This window comes from Hyla sarda, chromosome 10 (assembly GCF_029499605.1).
Source record: "Hyla sarda isolate aHylSar1 chromosome 10, aHylSar1.hap1, whole genome shotgun sequence".
NCBI classification, from domain to species: Eukaryota; Metazoa; Chordata; class Amphibia; order Anura; family Hylidae; genus Hyla; species Hyla sarda.
The window spans coordinates 57,815,417-57,836,126 of NC_079198.1; the positions used below are offsets into that span (position 1 = coordinate 57,815,417).

The 20,710-nt window shown below is 41.7% G+C and overlaps 1 protein-coding gene across 3 annotated transcripts in view; it reads left to right on the forward strand.

The window, feature by feature from the left end:
- LOC130294084 (sulfotransferase 2B1-like) overlaps window positions 1-20,710 on the forward strand; it is a 110,906-nt gene that overhangs the window by 40,558 nt on the left and 49,638 nt on the right. The window contains exon 1 of one of the 3 annotated variants that reach the window (XM_056543504.1): window positions 10,972-10,990. The exons of the other annotated variants lie outside the window; for them this stretch is intronic. The gene's annotated coding sequence lies outside the window, so the exon portion shown is untranslated. Of the gene's footprint in view, window positions 1-10,971; window positions 10,991-20,710 lie in introns of those variants that run through there. 3 annotated transcript variants of the gene reach the window in all.

The window sequence follows — 20,710 nt, forward strand, 5'->3', positions numbered from 1 at the left end:
GGTTGCAAAACACTGAGTTAGGTAACAAACTCTGTTTTCACAACCAGTGTGCCTTCAGCTGTTGCAAAACTACAACTCTCAGCATGCACTGACAGCTGAAGGGCATGCTGAGCGTTGTAGTTTTTGCAACAGCTGGAAGCACACTACTATAGCTCCCAGCATGCCTTTGGCTGTCCATGCATGGTGGGAGCTGCTGCTATGCAACAGCTGGAGACACAATTTTTCATAACTATACAACTAAAACTCCCAGCATGCCCTTTAGGTGTGCATCCTGGGAGTTGTTGCTAGGCAAAAGCAGGAGTCAAACAGCGCTTACCTCCTGCTGTTAGATCCCTCTCCTGAAGACCGCTGGGACCGCCGCCACTGGGGACCAAGTTGCCATTGGGGACCGCAGCCACACCGAACCCCAGGTAAGCCTCCCCACATCTTTCACAGTCCGGCCAACTAATCACACCGATCATGAGGTGGTATTGGTGCCACCTCACTCCTGCTCGGCAAGGGTGATTGGTGCCGACTCGGACTGCACCAATCACCCTTTTTTTCCGGGTCACCGGTGACCCGATTGATCCGGAATTGCTACAAATCGCTGATTTGAATTGACCTGCCAGGCATTTGCTCAGGATGTCTGATGAATGATTTCAGCAGGCATCCCCTTCTGGTCCCCGCCCGGTGCGTGGTAAATAGTGTTGAGTGGCATAGGCCATATTCGAATTCGTGAATATTCACGAATATATGGATGAATATTCGTCATATATTTGCTAAATTCGCATATTCGTAATATTCTCGTTTTATTTTCGCATATGCGAAAATTCGCACGCCAGTCTCACACAGTAGTATTAGAGCCTTCTTTACACCACACAAGCTGGAAGCAGAGAGGGATGATGTGTACTGTGAAAAAAAAAAAAAAAAACGAATATTCGTAATTACGAATATATAGTGCTATATTCGCGAATATTCGCGAATTTGCGAATATGCGATATTCGTGAATAAAATTCGCATTGCGAATATTCGCGAGCAACACTAATGGTAAGGACCCAAATTCCCACGGGTGTACAGGCATGCCCTGGGTCCTTAATTACCAGGGGGCCAGGGCGTACCCGTACGCCCTAGGTCCTTAACCCTTTAACGACGCAGGACGTATATTTACGTCCTGCGCCGTCTCCCGCGATATGAAGCGATATGTGCCCGAGATCCAGGCAGGAGCAGTCAAGCGCCGATAACGCTGATCACAGGCGTGTTAATACACGCCTGTGATCAGGATGAGAGATCAGTGTGTGCAGTGTTATAGGTCCCTATGGGACCTATAACACTGCAAAAAAAAAAAGTAAAAAAAAAGTGTTAATAAAGGTCATTTAATTCCTTCCCTAATAAAAGTTTGAATCACCCCAATTTTGCCATGAAAAAAAATAAAACAGTGTAAATAACAATAAACATATGTGGTATCGCCGCATGCGTAAGTGTCCAAACTATAAAAATATATCATTAATTAAACCGCACGCTCAATGGCGTACACACAAAAAAAATTCCAAAGTCCAAAAAAGCGTATTTTGGTCACTTTTTATACCATTTTTTATATAAAAAATGAATAAAAAGTGATCAAAAAGTCCAATCAAAACCGATAAAAACTTCAAATCACGGCACAAAAAATGAGCCCTCATACCGCCCTGTACGTGGAAAAATAAAAAAAGTTACAGGGGTCAGAAGAGGACATTTTTAAACGTATAAATTTTCCTGCATGTGGTTATGATTTTTTCCAGAATTACGACAAAATCAAACCTATATAAGTAGGGTATCATTTTAACCGTATGGACCTACAGAATAATAAGGTGTCATTTTTACCGAAATATGCACTGGGTAGAAACGGAAGCCCCCAAAAGTTACAAAATTGCGTTTTTTCTTCAATTTTGTCGCACAATGATTTTTTTTTCCGTTTCATCGTGAATTTTTGGGTAAAATGACTGATGTCACTGCAAAGTAGAATTGGTGACGCAAAAAATAAGCCATAATATGGATTTTTTGGTGGAAAATTGAAAGGGTTATGATTTTTAAAAGGTAAGGAGGAAAAAATGAAAGTGCAAAAACGGAAAAACCCTGAGTCCTTAAGGGGTTAAGGGATTAGGAAACATTACTTTTTTATTTTCCCGATCTATTTTTTTTCTTTCAGCAATTAACTCATTTTACCATAAAATGTATGGTGCAAGAAAAATTAATAAATAAAATAAAAAAATTGATTATGGAATCTAAAGGGTTAATGGCAGACATAGCCATTATTGCCAATGCACTTCATTGACTGTTTGCTTATTGTTTTTATGGGACTTTTTGGGATATATATAGATATATATATAGATATAGATATCTATATACATACACACACACACACACACATATACATACAGTCATGGCCGTAAATGTTGTCATCCCTGAAATTTTTCAAGAAAATTAAGTATTTCTCACAGGAAAGGATTGCAGTAACACATGTTTATTCGCTTTGTGTGTATTGGAACTAAACCAAAAAATTTGGGGAAAAAAAGGAAATTTGACATAATGGCCCTCATTTATTATTGCAAACCCGGCATGTTTTGTTGGGTTGTGCGCCAGATTCTGTCGCATTGTGCCAGAAATTCTGTTTGCACCAGAATTTGCACCAGAATTGAAAAAAAAAACGACTAACTCTTAATTTTGCTAAGAAAACTCGAAAAGGTGTTCCCAACATTTTCACAAAAACCCAACATATTTACTAAGGTTTCCACAGAAAATGTGGTGGATTTGAGCTGAGGAAAACCCTACAGATCAGAGCATGTGTAAAAAAAGCAAAGTGTAGGGAAAGTGGAAAATGTAGGGAAACCTTAGTAAATACCGTGGAAAATAAATTAGTAAATGAGGGCCAATGTATGGACAAAATTATAGGCACCCTTTCAAAATTGTTTCAAACATGTGATGCTCCATTAAACTCACCTGAGGCAAGTAACAGGTGTGGGCAATATAAAAATCACACCTGAAAGCAGATAAAAAGGAGAGAAGTTCACTTAGTCTTTGCATTGTGTGTCTGTGTGTGCCACACTAAGCATGGACAACAGAAAGAGGAGAAGAGAACTGTCTGAGGACTTGAGAACCAGAATTGTGAAAAAATATCAACAACCTCAAGGTTACAAGTCCATCTCCAGAGATCTAGATTTGCCTTTGTCCACAGTGCACAACATTATCAAGAAGTTTGCAACCCATGGCACCGTAGCTAATCTACCTGGGTGTGGACGGAAGACAAAATTTTATGAAAATGTGTCAATGCAGGATAGTCTGGATGGTGGATAAGCAGCCCCAAACAAGTTCCAAATATATTCAAGCTGTCCTGCAGGCTCAGGGAGCATCAGTGTCAGTGCAAACTGTCGATATTTAGATGAAATGAAACGCTATGGCAGGAGACCCAGGAGGACCCCCACTGCTGACACAGATATAAAAAAGCAAGACTACATTTTGCCAAAATGAACTTGAGTAGGCAAAAATCCTTCTGGGAAAACATCTTTTGGACAGATAAGACCAAGATAGAGCTTTTTTGGTAAAGAACATCATTCTACTGTTTACCAAAAACGGAATGAGGCCCTACAAAGAAAAGAACACAGTACCTACAGTGAAATATGGTGGAGGTCCAATGATGTTTCGGGGTTGTTTTGCAGCCTCTGGCACTGGGTGCCTTGAATGTGTGCAAGGCATCATGAAATCTGAGGATTACCAATGCATTTCAGGTCGCACTGTACAGCCCAGTGTCAGAAAGCTGGGTTTGCGTCCAAGATCTTGGGTCTTCCAGCAGGACAATGACCCCAAACATAAAGCACCCAGAAATGGTTAGCAACAAAAGCGCTGGAGAGTTCTGAAGTGGCCAGCAATGAGTCCAGATCTAAATCCCATTGAAAACCTGTGGAGAAATCTTAAAATTGCTGTTGGGAAAAGGCGCCCTTCCAATAAGAGAATAAAGAGTGGTCCAGCATTCCGGCTGAGGGGTAAGAAGCTTATTGATGGTTATAGGAAGTGACTGATTTCAGTTATTTTTCCCCAAAGTGTGTGCAACCAAATATTAAGTTAAGAGTGCCAATAATTTTGTCCAGCCCATTTTTGGAGTTTGGTGGTACATTATGTCCAATTTGCTTTTTTCCCTCCCTTTTTTTGTTTATTTCCAATACACACAAAGGGAATAAACAGGTGTATAGCAAAACATGTGTTACTGCAATCCTTTTCTGTGAGAAATACTTCATTTTCTAGAAAAATTTCAGGGGTGTCAACATTTACGGCCATGACTATATATATATATATATATATATATATATATATATATATATATATAGGAAAAGTAGGGTGGGCTGCACCTCAAAGGAGTGTGAAGATAGGTGCACGCAGCGGTTGGTCCCAGGTCCCGGGTCCTTATCGCTAGAAGAACAGATTTGCTGCAGCACACAGAGTAGTGACAAGTGGTTTATTTCATTCCAATTGCTACGTTTCAACCGCACATGCAGCCTTTTTCAAGCACAAGTGAACAGTGACCATAGAACAAGTTATATATGGTGTTCAATAAAACATCAATTACATAATTAAGTGTTACAAATGTATAAAAAAAACTTACAATAAAAGTGTACAGGAGATACAGTACATATGGTATCATAATTAGGTGGGTATATAATATATGTACCCATAAAGTGCATAACAGTGTATATAGAATATACATATAAAGTGCATAATAGGTTAAATAGTGCACCAGGTGAAAAATAATTAATCAAACAAATGCAGGAAGGAGAGTAGGCGGAATCTCGAGGCACTCACCCAATCAGAAAGAAGAACGTATAGATATCCTATAGACATCATCACACCCGCATAAAAAGCGGCGTGGTATAATGTATGTACAGCGGCATTGCGACACAGCAGCAGCGCGCGCTTGTCGCTGTACTTCCGGGAATAGGGCGGCAGCCAATGGGATAACGCCACGTAGGTCCACATGATCAAAAGAAGGATGACGCCCCATAGAGTCACGTGACTAGAGAGATGTTCACGTGACATACACGGACGCGCCTGCGCACAGTAAAGAGAGAAGAGCCTAAATCTAGTAAGTAAACAGGCGCCATCTTGTAAATGGGCAAAAGTAAGGGCAAAATAGAATTACTAAAAAATAAAAAAATAAATAAAATGTGGAGGGATGATATAAGTTATATGTAAAATGAAGGGGGTCAGCGCTATAAATGCAGACATAGTAAAGCAACAGTCATTCCTGCACATAAGCCCAAAATATCCCGTGGGACTAACACTCCCAGCACACCTCGTCATCTACTTACATGGCGACAAATGTGTCACCCGTCGGACCCCCCAAGGTCAACTTAATGTACCGCAGGACAGTCCAACAGGTGGGAGAGAGTACCACACCTGGGACAATAGCAATCTTAAGGGTAGTGCAAATGCAGAATCAGTCACACACACAATAGCGCGTAGACCCAGTAGTTGACTTATCAAGCCAGAGAGTATCTTTATTGGGAACAAGTATTACTCCACATGAAAGGAGAAAAAATAAAAAAATTAGGGAAAAAAAATTAAGAAAAAAAAAAAATTTTAAATTTTTGAAATTTTTTTTTTTTTAAAAATCTTTCAAAAACATTTTTTGTGGCTCAAACACAGGAAAACCATTGGCTGTCGTACATAATCCGGAAGTAATGAGTAAAGAATTACAATATGGTTTTAAACAGAGTGAGGAATACTGGTGGTGTCTTCTTAATCCGTCGACTCTCCATTACTGCAAAATAAAAAGAAATAAAAAAAGTATTAATACAAAGCAAAAAAAAGGTCACATTGTACTGATTCAAATAGAAGGTAGCCGTACTATAATATGACAGGGAGAGTTTATCTAGCATTATAAATGTCATTAGAAACGGTATAATCTACATTGAGGCCAGTTGGACATAAAGATTTTAATTTAAAAATCCATTCCAATTCTTTCCGTTTTAGTTTGCCCACTCGATCACCCCCTCTTTTTAATGGGGGGATGTGGTCGAGTAGGGCAAACTTGAGGTCTCTTTCTGTATGGTGAGCCTCCGTAAAAAATGTCTAGAGACAGGAAGATCAAGTCTCTGCTTTCGTATTGTGTATCTGTGGTGATTGAAGCGTGTCTTAAAGTCCCATTTCGTCTCCCCCACATAGAGGAGGCGACATGGGCACATCAAGACATACACCACAAAGTCTGAAGTACACGTAAGGTAATGGCGCAGTTTAAAAGACTGGTTAGTTGTGGGGTGTACAAAGGTCGGACCCTTGAGCATATGAACACAATTTATTCTGAACAGATAAATATTTCTGGGTAGGTCTACACAAAGATACATCTGATTTCACAAGTTTGTCACGCAAATTACCAGCTCTGCGGTATGAAAGAAGAGGGGGACAATGAAGTTCAGGTATGCCTGGATGACTACGTGTTAGTAATTTCCAGTGTTTGTTGAGAACACTGGAAATGCGGCCTGACATATTTCCAAAGGTGGATACAAAGGCAATGCGTGAAGAGGTATTAAGTAATCTCTTGTCATAAATCAACGAATGTCTATCCATAGTAAGTACTTTCTTTTTACTTTCTTGAAGAAGGGGCAAGGGATAGCCCCTCCTACGAAAGTTGTTAACCATCGTGTTCAAAGTTGGTTCCAAGTCGTCAGTCTCAGACATGATGTGCCTTGCCCGAATCATCTGACTCGTGGGCAAGGACCGCACCATCGATCGAGGGTGGCAACTGGTATAGTGGAGTACAGAGTTAGTATCAGTCGGTTTTACATAGAGACCGGTGGTCAGTCTACCATCCCTAACGTAGACCATTATGTCTAAAAATTGTACATTGGAGGTTGAGGAGGTAAGAGTAAATTTGATATGGGGGGAAATAGAATTCAAATAATCAAAAAAAGCCTGTAACTCAAGATCAGAACCAGTCCAAATCAAAAAAATGTCGTCTATGTATCTCCACCACCCCAGCAAAAAGCTGGAATGGTGGGATACATAGACGAACTGTTCCTCGAGCACGGCCATGTACACGTTGGCATACGTGGGTGCCACATTCGTGCCCATGGCCGTGCCCGAGGTTTGTAAATAATAAACATCATTGAACAAAAAATAGTTGTTGCGTAAAATTAAATTAATCAATGTAATAACAAAATCAACCTTGTGAGGGGATAATACACCAGTGATGGTGGACCTGACTGCCTCCACACCTCCATGACTGATTCTGCATTTGCACTGCCCTTAAGATTGCTATTGTCCCAGGTGTGGTACTCTCTCCCACCTGTTGGACTGTCCTGCGGTACATTAAGTTGACCTGGGGGGGTCCGACGGGTGACACATTTGTCGCCATGTAAGTAGATGACGAGGTGTGCTGGGAGTATTAGTCCCACGGGATATTTTGGGCTTATGTGCAGGAATGACTGTTGCTTTACTATGTCTGCATTTATAGCGCTGACCCCCTTCATTTTACATATAACTTATATCATCCCTCCACATTTTATTTATTTTTTTATTTTTTAGTAATTATATTTTGCCCTTACTTTTGCCCATTTACAAGATGGCGCCTGTTTACTTACTAGATTTAGGCTCTTCTCTCTTTACTGTGCGCAGGCGCGTCCGTGTATGTCACTTGAACATCTCTCTAGTCACGTGACTCTATGGGGCGTCATCCTTCTTTTGATCATGTGGCGTTATCCCATTGGCTGCCGCCCTATTCCCGGAAGTACAGCGACAAGCGCGCGCTGCTGCTGTGTCGCAATGCCGCTGTACATACATTATACCACGCTGCTTTTTATGCGGGTGTGATGATGTCTATAGGATATCTATACGTTCTTCTTTCTGATTGGGTGAGTGCCTCGAGATTCCGCCTACTCTCCTTCCTGCATTTGTTTGATTAATTATTTTTCACCTGGTGCACTATTTAACCTATTATGCACTTTATATGTATATTCTATATACACTGTTATGCACTTTATGGGTACATATATTATATGCCCACCTAATTATGATACCATATGTACTGTATCTCCTGTACACTTTTATTGTAAGTTTTTTTTATACATTTGTAACACTTAATTATGTAATTGATGTTTTATTGAACACCATATATAACTTGTTCTATGGTCACTGTTCACTTGTGCTTGAAAAAGGCCGCATGTGCGGTTGAAACGTAGCAATTGGAATGAAATAAACCACTTGTCACTACTCTGTGTGCTGCAGCAAATCTGTTCTTTATATATATATATATATATGATGTAACCAAACATGCGCAATTCTGACGTTTAGTATTTTTTTTTTACGTTTATTCCATTTACAGAGAGGGATCATAAATGAGATGACAACATGTTAATGACATGTTAATATTCCAGGCAATTCTGCGTGTGGTGATAACAAATAGGTTGTATGTTGTTTTTTTATGTATTTTGATTTGTAAAATCGGAAAAGGAGGCAGATTTTTATGTATTTTCTAAAAACTTTTTTATAATTTTTTGTACTGTACAATGCAAAAAAAATAAAAATAAAAACAGCAACCAGCACTCAGGAGTTCATCAGATGGAACACAACGTCACATGACCTGTATTCACTGTGGAATGCAAACAAAAATATGCGCTCCACAAGAATAGGTTCAAAGTGGATCGAAGGCAAAAAGAGGGGAAATACCAAGGGAAAACTAAAATAATATAGAATTATGCTAATGCACTTACTATACAACATATATTTACCATACATATATTGAATAATATATAAAACAATAAAATATATTGAATAGTGTATGGCTCAAATGTATTTTGCCAACACATCATTAGATATCCAAACAACATTATTTAAAGTAAGTCATTATCAAAAATTATTATAATTATAAATGTACAAATGTAAATAATACATGGTCAGTACTAAAAGGTAACGTGACAAAGTGGCACTAAAAAGTCTGCCCTAAAGTTTCATTTAAACCCTGTGGGGGTAGAGTTCCCATCCTAAATATCCAGAACATTTCCTTGTGGGCTAATAATTTAAAATAAATTTCAATACTCTCTATGGTGTGACATTCAGAACATTAGGGTCCCTATTGTGTTCTTATGGATCTTGGGTAAGAAATAAAAATACGCCATCTCCAGATTCTGATTGATTATAAAATTCCTTTCTGTTTTTAGAATACAAGGGTCTTGTAAGGCTTGGTCAATAAAATGTAATAAATTAAATGTATTATATTCTTTAGTGGGATCCTTCCCAAGTGTACAATAATATTTGCTGTCCAAAAGTATTCTACAGGCTTCTTCATGATAATATTCATAGTCCATAAGAATCAGACCGCCCCCTTGTCTGTTGGTTTAATTACCATGCTCTCATTTTCCATCAAGTTTTTCAGGGTTGCCTTTTGAGCTCTACTGAAATTCCTTTTGTAAACATATTTTTCTTTGCTTAGATTTTTTAACCTCTTCAGGACACAGGGCGTATGGATACGCCCTGCATTCTGAGTCCTTAAGGACCGAGGGCGTATCCATACGCCCGTGGGAAATATGGTCCCCACTGCTAGCCGGTTGGGGACCGGAGCCGGATGCCTGCTGAAATCATTCAGCAGGCACCCCAGCACATCGCCCAGGGGGTCCTGAGACCCCCCATGTAGGCAATCGGAGAAAATTGCATGTCAATTCAGAAATGCGATTTTCTCCAATTCCGGGCTGATCGGGTCTCTGGTGACCCGATCACCCGGAAAATAGGGCTGATCGGAGCTGTCAGCAACAGCCCCGATCAGCCTAAGGGATAGGAGTGAGGTCGCAAAGCTGCGATCCCCTCCTATCCCCTGCCATTACTCAGAACGGAGTTCTGACCAATGGCAGCGCAGGACAGGGGGTTGCCATGGCAACCCCCCGTTCTGCCCGCCCCTGGATGTCGAGGGGATCTGGGAAGAAGATGGAGGCCGTACTTGCAGGAGAAGATGCCTGGGGACCTGGGATCTTCGCTGGAGCCTGCTGGAACAGGTAGGGAATCGACAGTGTGGGGGGGGGGGGGGAATTGAAAGTGAAAGTAAATCGATCTTTACTGTGGCAACCACAAGGAAGGCCAAACTGCAACTCCCAGCATGCCCAGACAGCAAAAGGCTGTCTGGGCATGCTGGGAGTTGTAGTTCCGTAACATCTGTCCCTTCAGATTTAGCAATTTTCATGAAATTTTTGAAAATTGCTGCTCTACTTTAAAGGCCTCAAATTTTTTCAAAAAGCTAAAATATGTCCATTTTATGATGCCAACATAAAGTGGACATATTGTATTTGTGAAGAAAATTTTTTTTTTTTTAAATATCCATTTTCCTTACAAGTAGAGAGCTTCAAAGCTAGAAAAATGCAAAACGTTCAAAATTTTCATGAAATTTTGGGATTTTTCACTAAAAAAGGATGCAATTAATGCCGAAAATTTACCACGAAAATAAAGTAGAATATGTCACGAAAAAAAACAATCTCAGAATCAGAATATTCGGTAAAAGCTTTTTCGCGTTATTAATTCATAAAGTGACGGTGGTCATAATTGCGAAAAAGGGCTCAGTCCTTAAGGGGTTAAAACTGAAAAAATGCTATTATAAAAAGTCTCCACGTACAGGCCCTTGCTCCCTGTAGGGTAGAAGGTAGATCTAGGTTTTAAATCTGTTGTAATTGGGTCTTGTAAAATAGCCTCTGTTAATTCCTCCAAATCCACATATATTATCCATAGCATCCTGATTTGTTATTATGGGGATTTGATTATTTATCCCACCCATTTTCTTAGAGTACCTGTCATCAAAAAAACCTTTGATATTTTGTATATTACTGTATTCCAAACAACTTTCTAATTTCATGTATTTAATTATTATTATTATTTTTTAATTCTATGTGTATTTTCATTTTGAAAACCCACTAGGGTTCTCCCTACATGTCCCAGCCACAAGTCTCTTATAGAGTTCGGACTCATGTAGGCCTGGAGTCCAGGGCCAGACTGGGACCAATAATAGGTCAGTGCATTTTAGACTAAGCAGCCCATTTTAGTCATGGGTGTGGTTATGTGAAGGCGGAGCCACAAAAGTGAGGGGCCAAATGTCAATCATAGTTGGGTATAACAGAGCACATAACGAAAACATTTTTTATATATCTCTATATTGAGACCAATATTACCAATAATACAATTAACAATAATACAAGGAGAAATATTGAGGGGAATTAATCAAGCTATTTAGAACCATTTTCAGTCTAAAGTTGTCACACAAAAAGTCTCAGGTCACTTTCCATGCGACTTTTGCTTTTGATCATATTTGAAAGTGAACCACCATTTGCAGTGCTTTAGACTAGTTTTATGCAGTAGGCACTGATTCATTTTGTGCGACTTTTCTCTAAAAGTTGCAAAAAAGTTGCAGAGGCCTAAACTCATTTACTTTAGCCCTGTAAAGCAGTCTAAGTGGGTACCATGGGCATAGGAGCCGCTAAATTCATCAAGTGGCGTGCGACTTTTGATGAATTTGGCGCAGGAAGGTAACATCAAACGCAACTTTTCTGCTCAAAAATAGTACACATACTAGATAACAATTGATGACTTACCCTAATTATTACCATACATATAACCATAATACTGTTACTGGCCAAATCCTGTATACTGAGACCAGTATTACCAATAATACCAGTATACAAGGAGGAATATTATCACCATACATATTACCATCATACTGTTACTGACCAAATCCTGTATACTGAGACCAATATTACCAATAATACCAGTATACAAGGAGGAATATTATCACCATACATATTATCATCATACTGTTACTGATCAAATCCTGTATAATGAGACCAGTATTACCAATAATACCAGTATACAAGGAGGAATATTATCACCATACATATTACTGTCAATCAGTGTATAGCAGCCATGTCCTGAGTGTCACACTATTCTACAACAAAGTTACACTTTTATCTAATAGTGATACCTCCAAATTGGTGCTCGCTGCAGACTCTCTCACCCTCCTTGTGATTCCTCCAGCAAAATAGTGAATAGTATAAGGGTGTATTCACACCATGTTTTCGCAATACAGTTCCCGTCTCAGGTTTCTGATGAAAAACCGATTACTCAAAACCGGACTAAACTGCATCAAAATGTGTGTACAAATACGGTTTAAAAAATGATGTCCGGTTGCATCCATTTAAAAAAATAAAATAAAAAGTATACGTTTTAAACTTTTCACTCCATTATGAATAACGTTTCACTTGTTTGATTGAAATTCCAAGAAAAAAAACTGTGCAAAGTCAAAAACCGTATGGTGAAAACTGGATGGAACTGTATGCACACGCAGTTCTGTACGGTTCCCATTGACACTGTTAAAAAAAAAGTATACGGTTTAATACAGTTTTTCACCTGGACCAAAAACTGTGGTCTACGGGAAAAAAGCTGACAAAACCTTACAGGATGCAAAACGGACACAACCTGATGCATCTTTTGGCATATGGTTTTCAATGGAGAGTGAATGCATACGGTTTTCAATACGGTTCCATGCGGTTTTTACATTGAACTGTATTGCAAAAACGTGGTGTGAATGCACCCTAATACAGAAAATACCCCGGGTCAGTACAGGATAAGTAATCTAATGTATGTACACAGTGACCCCACCAGCAGAATAGTGAGTGCAGCTCTGGAGTATAATACAGGCTATAAGTCAGGATTAGTACAGGATAAGTAATGTAATGTACGTACACAGTGACTGCACCAGCAGAATAGTGAGTACAGCTCTGGGGTGTACTACAGGATATAACTCAAGATAAGTAATGTAATGTTTGAAAAACAGAGAGGTCTGGAGAAGAACAGAGGGGTCAAGGATGGACAGAGGGGTCTAAAAGAAAACAGAGAGGTCAAGGATGGACAGTGGGGTCTGGTGGAGAACATAGGGGTCTGGAGGTGTCCAGAGAGGTCAGAGTTGGACAAAAGGGTCTGGTAGAGGACAGAGGGGTCACGGATGGACAGAGGGGTCTGGCGAATTACAGAGAGGTCAGGAATGCAAAGAGGGGTCTGGTGGAGTACAGAGGGGTAAAGGGTGGACAGAGGGGTCTGAAGAAGTACAGTAGGGTTTGTGGGGGTGTGGCATGTCACTGGGTAGGGTTTTTTCCCCCAGAATTTTCCCTTTATGTTGTCCTTGCTGTCAGGACCTTACAGTGAGGACAATACAGAGGGAGCAGATAAAACACAACTGCCATTAAAGTTTTTTATTAGCACAGATTAGCATTTTAGTCGAGACCTGCATAATACAGACTCTAGTATTACCCCCTCTGCTTAATACAAACCCCAGTAAGAACCCCCCCATATCGCCGCCCCCCCGCATAATTCATAGACAGACCCCAGAATCACCCTCCCTAGTTGTTCATTCTTCCTTTTGTTCTCCATCTGGCTTGGATCTCAATGAAGAGTTCTCCCAGTTATGACTTGCAGAATCTTACAGACACACATTTTAGGTTCTTTTCCCCAGCACCATCCCCACCTCTATACAAACTTCCCATCAATATTGTCCAGTTTGTGCCCCCATACACACATATTGCCCCCTCATATGCGTGCGCATAGCCTCCATAACCCTTTAAGGACTCAGGTTTTTATTTTTGCACGTTCGTTTTTTCCTCCTACATAGTAACATAGTTCATGAGGTTGAAAAAAGACCAGAGTCCATCAAGTTCAACCTATATCCCTACTGAGTCCCTACTGAGTTGATCCAGGGGAAGGCAAAACCCTCATACTAGAGGTAAAAATTCCTTCCCGACTCCAAATATGGCATTAGAATAGATCCCTGGATCAACCTTCTGTCCCTATAAATCTAGTATACATAACCAGCGATGTTATTACTCTCCAAAAATGCATCCAGACCCGTTTTGAACTCTTTTACAGAGTTCACCATGACCACCTCCTCCGGGAGAGAATTCCACAGTCTCACTGCTCTTACTGTAAAGAACCCCTGTCTGTGCTGGTGTAGAAACATTCTTTCCTCTAAACGTAGAGGATACCCCCTTGTTATAGATACAGTCCTGGGTATAAATAGATCATGGGAGAGATCTCTGTTATACATAGTTATATCTTTCTTGTACACTGGTGTCCAGTACTGTACACAGTATTCTATGTGTGGTCTGACTAGTGATTTGTACAGCGGTAGAATTATTTCCTTGTCATGGGCATCTATGCCCCTATTGATGCCCCCCATGATTTTATTAGCCTTGGCAGCAGCTGCCCGACACTGGTCACTACAGCTAAATTTACTGTTAACTAAGACTCCTAAGTCCTTTTCTATGACAGTCGTCCCAAGTGTTCTCCCATTTAATACATAATCCCAGCCCAGATTTTTCTTCCCCATGTGCATTACCTTACATTTATCAGTGTTGAACCTCATTTGCCACTTCCCAGCCCAAACCTCCAACCTATCCAGATCCATTTGTCCTCTATAGTGTTTACCGCTTTACAGAGTTTAGTATCATCTGCAAAGATTGTTATTTTACTATCCAACCCCTCTACAAGGTCATTAATAAATATATTAAACAGAACAGGACCCAAGACGGACCCCTGTGGTACCCCACTAGTAACAGTCACCCAATCAGAATAAGTACCATTAATAACCACCCTCTGTTTCCTATCACTGACCAGTTACTTACCCACTTACACACATTGTCCCCCAGCCCGATCCTTCTCATTTTATGTACGAACCTTTTATGTGGCACTGTATCAAATGCTTTGGAAAAATCCAGATATACGACATCCAGCAATTCCCCCTGGTCCAGTCTGGAGCTCACCTCCTCATAAAAGCTGATCATGTTAGTTTGACAGGACCGATCCCTCATAAAGCCATGCTGATATGGAGTCATACATTTATTTGTATCAAGATATTCCAAAATAGCGTCTCTTAGAAAACCCTCAAACAATTTACATACAACAGCGGTTAAACTAACAGGTCTATAATTCCCGGAGTCACCTTTTGTTCCCTTTTAAAATATTGGTACCACATTTGCTATGCGCCAGTCCAGGGGAACAGTCCCTGTTGCTATAGAGTCCCGGAATATTAAAAATAGGGCTCTGTCTATAACATTACTTAATTCCTTTAGAACACGGGGGTGAATGCCATCCGGACCTGGTGATTTGTTTGTTTAGATTTTTTGTAGGCGGCACTGTACTTCTTCCTGGGTTAGACAGGTGACCTGTACTGGGGAGTTTACCTTATCTCGCTGTATTTCACCTGGCATTTCATTTTCCTTGGTGAATACAGTGGAGAAGAATTTGTTTAATATATTTGCTTTTTCCTGATCCCCGTTTATAATTTCTTCCTCATCATTTTTTAAGGGGCCCACACTTTCATTTTTGACCTTTTTGCTATTAATATAGTTAAAGAACATTTTGGGGTTAGCTTTACTCTCTTTGGCAATGAGTCTTTCTGTATTTATTTTTGCAGATTTTATCAGTTTTTTTACGTATTTTACATTTTTCTCTATAGCTTTTTAATGCTTCTTCGCTGCTGTCCTGTTTTAGTATTTTAAATGCTTTATTTTTGTAATTTATTGCCCCTTTAATGTTATTATTTATCCATATTGGTTTTCTTTTATTTCTGACCCTCCTCCCCTTCTAAAAGCCATAACGCTTTACATTTTTCACCTACATACCCATCTGAGGCTTGTTTTTTGCACCACCAATTGTACTTTGTAATGACATCAATCATTTCACCACTAAATCTATGGTGAAACAAAAAAATATTTGGGGATGAAAAAAAAAATGATTTTGTAATTTTGGAGGCTTCTGTTTCTACGCAGAGCACTTTTTGGTAACAATGACACATTATCCTTATTCTGTAGGTCCGTACAATTAAAGTGATTCCCAGTACATAAAAGTTTTGTTTTAATTTACTTACCTACTTTACTATTTTATTTTTTACAAAAAAAAAATAATTTTTCCGTATACATGGATGCATATGGGATAATTTATTGCGTATCAATTCTGTAGTTTTTATCAGTACCCTTTTTGTTTTTGAGGGACTTTCTGATTTTCTTCTGGTATATGAAGTGACCAAAAATGCCCAATGCTGGTATTAGTTTTTCTTTTTTTAACGTGTATGCTATTAACCATGCAGTTTAATTAACGTTATATATTAATAGTTTGGACATTTATGCAAGCGTTGATATAACATATGTTTATTTACATTGTTTTAACCTGTTAAAGGAAAACAGTTTCACGTTAACCCCCACTAGCGGGTGAACAGGAGACTGATGCATGGTCTCTGACTTATATACATACCTGCAGTACGGTGCCCGGTCTCTCTGAAAATCTTCTACTGTCTTCTCTGAATTGCGCACTTGAGGCGTGCCACTGGCTGGATTTGGATATTAATGGTTGCTGGTCACGTGAGCACATGTGCCTACTGAGTGCTCAAGTGACCAGCTATCATGAATATTCAAATCCAGCCGGAGGGGCTGCCTCCAGCGTGCAATTAAGAGAAGACAGAAGAGGATCTTCAAAGGGACTAAGCCCCAGACTGCAGGTATGTATATAAGTATGAGTACATGGGAATAAGCAACCGCTCATGGCCAATATATCCGTCACTGGATGGATTAACCCCTTCCCGCTATGGGATGTATGCATACATCCCAGCATCCAACACGTTCGCGCACTGGAACGTATGCGTACCTCTTAGCGATCTCCTGCACTGCCGCGGGTAGCGCAGGAGATCGGCGGCGGGACCCAGCTGTTAATCATAGCCGGAGTCCTGCCACAGCTGCCGGAGCCGCGATCGCGCTGGTCCGGGCAGCATTAACCCCATAGATGCCGTGATCAATCCTGATCACGGCATCTATGGTGTTGACAGGTCTCCCCTTTTCACCAATGGAGGTGCCGCGATACGATCGTTACGTTGGTTGCTATGGCAATAGGAGGTCAGATAATGACCTCCTGTCTGCCTGCTGAGGAAGCCTGTGAGATCCAGCCACATCCAGATGCAGCTGATCGGGTCATACTGTGCTGCAGTGTAAAAATTTTATAAAAAGTTCTTCAATAAAAGTATGAAGTGAAAAAAAAAAAGATCAAAAACACAAATCATGTACATAATAAGTATTGCCATGTCCGTAATGACATGTACTATTAAACTGTAATGTAAAGTATCCCGTACGGTGAACGATGTAAAAAAAAAAAAGCGAAAAATTCGCCAATTTTGGTACAAATAGCAAAGTAAAAAAGATCAAAACGTAGCACGTATTGCAAAAATGATACTAATGAAAAGTACAGCTCATCCCGCAAAAAATATAAAAAACATAGAAAGCTAGATAAAATGGGTATCGCCATAATCGTACTGACCCACAGAATAAATATAACATCACTTTTACTGCACAGTGTAAACCATAAAAAAAAAATTTTTAAATGCCAGAAGTGTTCCAGTTTTTCACAAAAATTGCTGCATGTGTCAGCAAAAATGCACCACTTATATAAAGTACCGTATATGCCGGCGTATAAGACGACTGGGCGTATAAGACGACCCCCAACTTTTACAGTTAAAATATAGAGTTTGGGATATACTTGCCGTATAAGATTACCTCTTCTACCGCGATGTACAGTACCTTATAGTACAGTACCTTATACCCCACATTAGGTCGGCAGCATGTTGCCCCACATTAGGTCGGCAGCATGTTGCCCCACATTAGGTCGGCAGCATGTTGCCCCACATTAGGTCGGCAGCATGTTGCCCCACATTAGGTCGGCAGCTCCCCCCCCCCCACATTAGGTCGGCAGCTCCCCCCCCCCACATTAGGTCGGCAACTCCCCCCCCCACAATAGTAGGCAGCTCTCCCCCCCCCAGAATAGTAGGCAGCTTCCCCCCCCACAATAGTAGGCAGCTCCCCCCCCCCACAATAGTAGGCAGCTCCCCCCCACAATAGTAGGCAGCTCCCCCCCCCACAATAGTAGGCAGCTCTCCCCCCCCCCACAATAGTAGGAACCCCCCCCCCCACAATAGTAGGCAGCTCCCCCCACAGACATACAACTTCCAGCCATATAGAGTGTATGGCTGGAGGCTGTATGTCTGTGTACTGCCCCCCACAGTGTTCCGGTCACCGCTCCTCCGGCCCGGGGTCACAATCTACTGCTATGGCCTATGGACCAGGGACCAGAGGAGAGGTGATCGGAACACTGTAGATGACGCGCCGCCGGTCACTCACCAGGCCCCGGCCGTGCTCGTCCTCCTCCGGTCCTCCTGCGCCTCTATGGTTATACGCACGGGACGTCACTGACGTCCCGTGCGTACAACCATAGAGCGGTGGAGAAGCGCAGGAGGACCGGAGGAGGACGCGCGGCGGGCGGAGAATGGTAAGTGACCTGTGGACATCCTTATGTCCCAAAAAGATTTTAGGAATACTTATGATTATCGTGCCGGCTCCTGTGTGCGGCTGCAGGCGGGGGCCGGCCAGAGCATGTAAAAACTAATTCATGAATACTAAAAACCAGGGTGCCTCCAGCTGTTGTGAAACTACAACTACCAGCATGCCCGGACAGCCTTTGCCGGTCCGGGGATGCTGGGAGTTGTAGTTTCACAACAGCTGGAGGCACCCTGGTTTTTAAATATACAGTTATTAGTTTGTACATGCTCTGGCCGGCCCCCGCATGCAGCCGCACACAGGAGCCGGCACGATAATCGTAAGTATTCCTATGCCGGACCCCAATACCCGGCGTATAAGACGACCCCCGACTTTTCAGAAGAAAATTCGGGGTTAAAAAGTAGTCTTATACGCCGGGATATACGGTACAATATGTCATGAAAAAAGGATATCAGAATCGCTCTGCTCAGAAAAAGCTTCTAAAGTTATTACCATTTTAAGGGACACATGTCAAAAAAAAAAAAAAAAAAAAAAAAGCCTAGTCATTAAGGTAAAAAATTGTTCCGCCCTTAAGGGGAAATCTTGAAGGGAGGGAGGGGGTTGGGTAATACCGTATATATACTCGAGTATAAGCCGAGCTTTTCAGCACAATTTTTCGTGCTGAAACACCCCCCCCCCCCCCCCCCTCGGCTTATACTCGAGTGAACTCTCCGCCCTCAGTGGTCTTCAACCTGCGGACCTCCAGATGTTTCAAAACTACAACTCCCAGCATGCCCGGGCCTTCGTCATCATCCAGCCCCCCCCCCCCCCCTTTAGTTTTGTACTCCCCTCCGCTCGGCGGGATGTTCGGGTGAGCTGGTCCGGGCCATCGGTGCTGCAGGACCGTCCGGTGGGGAGGGATATTCATTCCGGACTGTCCATATTCACCGGGTGGGTCTCTTCTCCGCGCTTTGTGCCTGGCCCCGGAATAATGATGTTGCCTTGATGACAACGCACAGGGACGTTCACGTCTCACCCGAACAGCCCACAGCTCACCCGAACGTCCTGCCGAGCGGAGGTGAGTACAAAACTAAAGGGGGGAGGGGGGCTGGATGATGACGAAGGCCCGGGCAGTGGTCTTCAACCTGCGGACCTCCAGATGTTTCAAAACTACAACTCCCAGCATGCCCGGACAGCCGATGGCTGTACGGGCATGCTGGGAATTGTAGTTTTGGAACATCTGGAGGTCCGCAGGTTGAAGACCACTGTTAAATCAGACATTGACAAGCGGTGATGATGAAGGGGGTGGTGTGGGATGATGACAGGGTAATGATGAAGGGGGGGATGATGATGAAGGGGGGATGATGACGGGGGTCTGGATGATGACAGGGGGGGGGGATGATGTATTTCCCACCCTAGGCTTATAGTCGAGTCAATAACTTTTCCTGGGTTTTTGGGGTGAAATAAGGGGCCTCGGCCTATATTCGGGCCGGCTTATACTCGAGTATATACGGTAGTCCCCATTCATACTGCATTTCTGCAGTATAGGTGTCCGTTGTCATGTCATAAAAGGGATGCCAATGTATACAGTCTCATTCAGAAATGAATCGAGCTGCTACAGAATACATCAGCATCATTTTTTTTGACATGATGCTGACGGATACCTCTAACACTGCGGAAACGCAGTATGAACGGGATGAAGTGTAGGTCACATAGAGAGCATCCGCAGCATATTTCACACCGCGGAATCCCCTGGCAATCACAAGGGCGAGATCACTGCTCAGCGTGTCCGCTCATGACAGCTGACGGGAAATCCACCGCTATGAGTGGACACACAAAGCTACCCAGCCACAGCAGGGAGCTTATTATTGTGACTGCTGACGGGCATCCGCAGCATGTAATATGCTGCGGATGTGCGCCGTGTGATCCTACACAATTATACATTTTTATTTTTCATTATATTTATTTAATAAATGTATTTTTAGTTTTTATTTTGACACTTTTTTACATTATTTTTTTTTACACGTTTACATATTTTTAATATTATTATTTATTTTTTTACACTTTTTTTAATGCTTTGGAATACTTAGAATTCCAAAGCATTGCAGTTATATGCTGCCTGCTAGTTTTACACCGACACGTCCTGACAGGCAATAACCGGGGCAGACCTGGGGGTCCTTGTAAAGACCCCCGGCTGCCCAGGTAACATGCAGTACCCCACGATCATTGCAGGGTGCTACAGGAGAGAGACAGAGGGAGCCCCCTTCCTCTGTCAAAACTCTTTACAGCTCACGGTCGCTTCTGACCGCAGCTGTAAGGGTTTTAATTGCCAGGACCTAAAGTTTTCTTCCCTCCCTCTGTCAAAACACAGCCCGCGGTCACTTCCAACT